This window comes from Arvicanthis niloticus, chromosome 16 (genome assembly GCF_011762505.2).
Source record: "Arvicanthis niloticus isolate mArvNil1 chromosome 16, mArvNil1.pat.X, whole genome shotgun sequence".
Classification (NCBI taxonomy): Eukaryota; Metazoa; Chordata; class Mammalia; order Rodentia; family Muridae; genus Arvicanthis; species Arvicanthis niloticus.
Window position 1 is genome coordinate 64,295,201 of NC_047673.1, and position 7,516 is coordinate 64,302,716.

The 7,516-nt window shown below is 36.1% G+C and overlaps 1 pseudogene; it reads left to right on the top strand.

The window, feature by feature from the left end:
* The first annotated feature begins 2,444 nt into the window (after window positions 1-2,444).
* Window positions 2,445-7,516, top strand: LOC117721376 (olfactory receptor 10X1-like; annotated as a pseudogene).

Genomic DNA, 7,516 nt, shown 5'->3' on the forward strand with positions numbered 1-7,516 from the left:
ATATAAAACATCTTGGTATAACTCTAATGAAGGAAGTAAAAGACTTGCTGACAAAATTCAAGTCTGTGAAAAAGAAATTGAAGAAGCTACCAGAATATGTAAAGATCTCCCAGGCTCATGGATTGTTAGAATGAATACAGTAAACATGTCCATCTTACCTAAAGCAATCTACAGATTCAATGCAGTTTCCATCAAAATCCCAACACAATCCTTTACAGATTTTGGAAGAACAATACTCAACCTCATATGAAAAAAACTACACACACACAAATACACACCAGGGTTTTAGGCTTAGACTTTGCAAAACTTACTTTATTTGGAGATTTTTAAACCTCAACTTTCCGTATAGCCCACATACCAGAAGTAGGAGACAAAGAAGGTTAATAGGAGAAGGGGGTTGTGGGCCTGTTTAGAAGTAGTTTCTTGGGATGATTCCACTCTTCTTTGTAAGGATACTAGCAGTCCAGTTCAATAGTAGGTACCAAATATGAAACACTAGCAGCAGTGTGATCCAGCAGAAATAACAAAGCTCAACCTGTCCCAGTGACAAAAATCAAAGACACAAGTAACAGTATGTAAAGTGAATTGCTTTTTTGTTCCCAAATAAAGACAGGGCATTTCAATGAATGCTTTAGCCCATTTTAGCTCCAAATAAATGACACCAAGAACAAATAAATATATTAACAATGTGCAAACACTAAGCTGGACAGGTTCTAAGCTATGGTAACTAAGCTGCCTATATAATCAGCCAGATGGGTCTTTACCTGCATTTGAGTCTTTCCCTGGCTCACTCACTTCCATGTTTGTCCCACTGATGCTCTGGTCATGGTGAAACCTCCTTGTCCTTCTCCTCCTATACTCTTTCTTCTCTCTTTTTTTCTTGAGACCCTCTAACTGGGATGGGAAGTCTCATCTAATTCTTTTTTTTCCCAGCTATAGACTGAATTAGCTTTTTATTAACCAATCAGAGGTGACCGAAATAAAATTTTACACATCATAGAGAGGAAATGCTCCAAATATCATGAGAATGCCAATGTCTGCACTTCATCCAGATCTCTGGGCACAGTGTTCAGCATCTGAATTCACAATAAACAAAATATACTGGTGAGGATGTAGAGAAAGGGGTACCCTCCTCCATCGCTGGTGAGAGTGCAAACTTATATAGCCACTTTGAAAATCAATATGGCAATTCCTCAGAAAATTGAGACTCTATCTATCTCAAGATCCAGACATATCATTCCTGAGCATATTCCCAAAAATCCTACTACCAGGACACTTGCTCAACCTTGCTCATAGCAGCTTTGTAAAAGCCAGAAACTGGAAACAATCTAGATGTCCCTCAACCAAAACAATAAATAAAAAAAAAAAATGTGGCACATTTTCACAATGGAGTATTGTTCAGCTATGAAATCAACGACATCATAAAATTTGCTGACAAATGGTTGAAAGTAGGAAAAATCATCCTGAATGAGAGAAACAAGACCCAGACAAACATATATGGTACGTACTAACTTATAAGTGGATATTAACCAGAAAGTAAAGGATAACCATGTTATCATCCACAGACCAAAAGAAGCTAAGAAACAAGCAGGTCTCATGGAGGGAGACATTAATCTCACTGAAAAGTGGAGAAGGGTTGACATATGATAAGATGTGGGGAGGGGACTAGTTCGGGAGTGGTAGGAATAGGAACAGAAGAGATCAATGTAGGAAAGGACAGAAGGGGAGAGTATTGAGAGACACAACTGGAATAAGGCAAGATACCTCAGGAACAACCTAGAAACCTAGAAATCTTTGAATATAACTCTAAGACTCCTAGGAATGAGTACTATGGAGGCAGAATAGGCCAGGTCTTAATTGTGGAGGACAATAAATACTGACTCAAATAATTATGAAGTATCTTTCAGAGTATACTTGTGACAGTGACTTGGCTTTGAAACTTTATTACATGAGAGGTAGGAAAATATTCTATATCTGCTGGCTCTCCTTTATAATTAATTGTTACCACATGAAGAAATACCACATGATATTCTTTGGAATATCACTACTCATTATTTCCTTTTGACATTGAAAAGAGTCTGCAATTCTCTAGTCTTTAGACTGATAACACATAAACATAACTGGGAACACTCAATTTAGTGACAATTTCAGAAATAGGTAATTAAGAGGTGGGTTCCAATAACTGGAGCAGGAGTTATAGGTACTTGTGATCTGCCTCATGTGGGTGCTGGAAACTAAGCAGGGGTCCTTAAGAAAAGCAGATTGTGCTCTTAACTGCTGAGTCATCTTTTCAGTTCTTTTAGGAACAAACAAACCATTATATTACACTTTAACCAATGCTGACCTAGTACTTACTGTTCAGCCCAGACAGACCCTGAATTCATGTAACCCTCCTGCTTTAGCCTCTGAGTGCTACAATTACGGGATGACAGGCTTGCACTACCATGGCTATATTTGCTTTTCAAAATGCTTCTAATATTAATGACAACTTTGAAAATAACAGCCATCTCATGACTGTGTTGGAGGTGACTATACATGTAGTCATAAAATATACACTATACATAAAATATGGCATTTGCTTATACATTCATATGTTATCAAAAAGTCATGAATTTCCTCTAAATATACTAAAACTAATTTAACATCCTTTTTGCTAGTGCTTTCTTATTTCATTTTTTATTGGATATTTATTTTCAGATATCATCCTGTTTCCCCATTTCCCCTTCCTGGAATCCCCTATTCCATGCCCCTCTTCCTTTTTGCTTTTATATCATTTTAATTACATGCATGTATTAAGATCAGTTCTAGGTTAAGGGTCTAGCAATACAATAGATGCAAATAGTCAAGAAACAAGCAAGAAAATAAACATAAATAGCCAAAAAACAAGCAAGGCAATAAACACAATTCCATGAACATTCCCATGATTACTGTTTCTAAGGGCTTATCAGGATGACCAAAATATCTGAAACAACTTCCCTGTCCTAGCCCAAAGTCATTTTCCTGTCTAAAGCCTACTATCTTGTTCTAGCCTAAAGTTGAGATTCCTGTCTGAAATTACTTCTTTGTTCTACCCTAATAGTGAGATTCCTTCTGAAATTTCTTCTTTGTTCTAGCCTAATGTCAGATTCCTACATAAAGCCTACTTCCTTGTCCTTGGCCAATGTCATATTTCTACCAAGCAGCCTACTTCCTTGTCCTTGGCCCATGTTAGATTCTTGTCAAGCAGCCCCAAAGGCTCTCTGCCTTCCCCATTTTTTATTTCATTAACAAGACTGAGCCTGTCTTACGTTGTTCAGACAAGAATGCCTTCCTTACCCTTCATGAAATATGCATTATCCAAGGCAATGCACTTAGGTGGGTAAGGCTCTGTGCAGGATCTTACCCATCCTTGGCTTGCCAGCCTGTTAATTTAATAACTGTCTGGGGGTCCATTTTCATGTTCAAGCCATGTACTTTGGCTGCCAACATGTTGATGTTATTAAAGACAAACATGATGGGCAAGAATAAAAGTTTTCTCAGGACAAAAAGGGCTAGCATGATCAAGCTATATATGCCATTCTTGAAGCTTGACCAAAATAGAAATACTGACCTCAGGCTTCTTTCAATGAAGAAAGTTTACCTTCTCATTTTAAAATCCTAGAAATGACTTCCTTACAGAGTTGTTACATAAATAGTCAGAGAACTTTAGGGTATTGTGTGTAGTGTTTTACTGATTCTCATCAGTATATATTTGAATGAGAGAGATAACAGAAGAGCCTTTTAAGAACCTAAGTGATAAGAGGGGTAAATGGTGTAATACTGAGGAAGCAAATATTGAGACTTCAAAAACCTACAACATATACAGATACTAAGGAGGCTTATACCCATCCTGTTATATATATTCTTCTGTAATGTATACATACTATATAAACTATATGTACATATATATTTAATATATGTGACATGTGTGATTTTGTGTATATATGTATACACACACACACACACACACACACACACACACACAGAATAGGAAGCTACCTGAGAAATAATCATTCACAGATGAAAACATAAGAAACAACATAAGAAAGAAAAAATGGATGAGAAAAGAAAGAAAATTAGAAAATGTTGTTCATGCATGACATGGAAAGAATGACTAAATCAGGTGTAAAAAGACAGAATAATCAGAAAAACATAAATGGTGGAGTCCATGGGGTCCTATATTATCTCTGAAGCCACTTAAATGTTTACATTATTTTTCTTTGCCTCTTCTGATAATGGCAAGACAGATTCTGCCATAAGCTAATTTAGTCTGCTTTAAATGTAAGCATTGTAGAAATTCTTTTACTTTATCTGTTCAAAATTCACAATAGTAAAAAAGTAAAGCAGACACTGTCTATAGATTTTGTTTGATCCTTAACTTCTCCAAACAATGCTTATTGAGGATTCCTGTCTGCTTAGTCTTCTGCAGTATCACCTTGAGAAACACCGGAATAATTTATCATAGCCACATTATTGAAAGGAAAAACACTAGGTAGTGGAAAAATTGGGAGTTAGAGACAAAACATTGTGATTCCAGTTACAAATATGTCACTTCCTAGATATAATTATTTTCAAAATAACTTAATCTCAGCTGTCTTACATGGATCACAGCTGTCTTAAGCGCCTCATATTTATTCAGTGAAGTGAAAAATTAATAAACATTTGAAAGAATTTAGGGAAATGTAGACTCCATAAATACTACTTGTCTAATATGTTGATTTGTAAGACAGGAAACATAGCTTTGTATAATAGAAAATTGAATGTATTAATTATAAAGACAGGCATCATACTATGGTAGTCACGGGAGAATGAGATTAAATAGATCAGAGTTTCTGAAGAATTCACACAGTGATTTTGCAGCCTTTGTCTCTTTCTTAGTGATGATCTGAGAATTCAGGAAATAATTTATTCAGGCATAATCTCACGAATGCCTGTATTAGGTGTCAATATGACCACATGTTTTTATCATTGTTAACCCTGATAATTGTGGGGTATTTTTTAATAATATTTGGAAATTGCATATATGCATGTAATGGAGTATAATTGTCTCTGTCTACATCCCAACTACCCACCCATAAATCCTAAGACTCTCTCCCATCTTCCTTTCTTGAGAGTCCACTAAATCCAGTCAGAGCTCCCATATTGCATGGGTATTCTCACTGGAGCATGGAAAATACTGAATGGGCAAATATTCAATAAAGAAGGAATTTTCCCTTTGCCAGAAACTATTTACTGCCAATCAGAGTATAATAAGGTCTAGCAATCATCAGCTATATATGTGCTGGGATTTGGACTGCCTTGATCTTGTGCAGGTGTGAAACCATGATTGTGGTTACCGTGTAATGTCCATAATGCAGAAATTTAAAGTATTCCTCCCATCATTCAGTTCTTGCATTCTTTCTGCCCTCTTTTCTGTGATATATCTAAAGTCTTGATGGTGGGACAACAGAAGTATATAAATCTCATTTAGAGTTGAGCTATCATGACTATTTCAAATTGAATGCTGGAGTATTTTAGCTTTGATGTTTCCCTCCTCTCAGAGTATAGAAATCAAAGCAAGTTTTAAAACATTTCTTTAATAATTTAGAATATAGATATCTTCTTCAATAAAAAAAATTACTTCAGATTTCTCTAACAGTTGTAAGCCATTGTATGTGTGTAGTTTTCAAATTACTTATAAATCATTCCCAGTCTTTAATTTGTGAATATTTACAGAAAATCTATTATTGAGGAGTATCTGTGTTAGTCTCTGTCCCTTTATCCTTCAGCATATTCTTTTATTTTATATTATGATTTTTATGTTTACGTGTGAGTATGAGTTTTTACATATATCTATAGGTGGTCATGAGTCGACATGCACATGACTGGACACACACATGAAGGCCCAAAGCTGACATTGAGTACCTTCCTCGATCCAGCTCTAGTCCAGTGACTAAGACAAAGTCTCTGCTGAGGTGACAAACTGCCAGTTCCTAATAGCCTAGCTAGACAATTGCCCAAGTGATTCCTTCTCTGCATCTTCAGCGCTGGGATGCAAGCTTGTCAAGCTTTTATTTTGGTGCTAGACTGAACCACAGTCCTTGTGGCTGTTCAGCACATGTGCTATCAACTGAGAAATTTCCTCTGGCTACAAACTCTGTATATGTCAATGAAGAGAGTCTTATTCAAATGTATCTCAGCTAATGTATCTGAAGCTCTTTTAACTGAATACCATTGGAGTATTTCACCAATATTAAATTAACAGCTAACAAAATGTTGTAAATAGGCCAGAATGATTACTTTGGACATAGTCATATCATTAGTAATGAGTTCGTGAAGATACAAATGAATGCATAATTAGGAATTTGAATCATCTATATACTTGGCTAAGTTTTGCTAAACTGAATAGAACATTGACTATGATCCATTGTATTCACAACATTCATTTCATTTGAATATATTAAAGAATAAGAAAGATTAAAGATTTATATTTTTTCACATTTTAAGAACGCAGGCAATGACAATCAGCCCACAATCCTGAATGAATTTATTCTCATGGGCTTCTCAGCTTACCCACACATACAGACCTCCCTCTTTGTGGTCTTCTTTTGCATAAATATGGTCATTCTTCCAGGCAACTTGGCCATCATGGGTTCGACTTTGGTGGACAGATCTCTCTATACTCTTATTATTTCTTCCTCAGTGCACTCACCTTCTCTGATACCTGCTATACCCTGACTATTATCCCCAAGATGTTGCTGAATCTGCTGAAGAAGAACAGTTAAATTTCAGTCACAATCTGGCTTGCAGATGTGTTTCTTCTTGGTCCTGGTGGAACACACTATTCTCACCTTGATGGGTTATGACCACTTCCTGGCCATCTCTGACTCCTCAGATATCCTCTTCTGATGACTAATGTTACATGTGGACAACTTGTGGCCTCTGCTTGGGTTGGAGGTTTCTTGATTTATTTTTATACAACTTACACTAGTATTCATGGTATCTTTCTGCATACTTAACCTCATCAGATGCTTCTGACATATAAAAGCAGATACTGTACTGCATAGACAGTAACTTTACAGAATTCAATGTATCATTAATATCAATGCTGGATCTGGTGAGTATAATCTTACTCATTTTCTTGACTGTTGTCAGTGTTGGTTTTTTTTTTCTTACTCAGACTCTTGACTTATATGTTCATCCTTTCTTGTGTCCTCAAAATCCTTCCAGCTTAGAATAAGCAAAAAGTATTTTCCACCTGTGCCTCACATCTCACTGTGGTCTTCATTCACTTTGGTTTTGCACCTATTGTTTATATGAAGCCAGAAGCCTCTAGGGGAGATAACAGCTCACAGCAATTCCATATACCATGATTACCTCATTCCTCAGTCCCATCAAATTCAACTTCAGAAGTAAGAGTATGAAAAATGCTTTCAGAAAGATCATAAGAAAGACAGTTACCTTAAAAATAATGTCGGGCTATTTCTGCATGTCTAATAAACGGTTTAACTTCCCATAG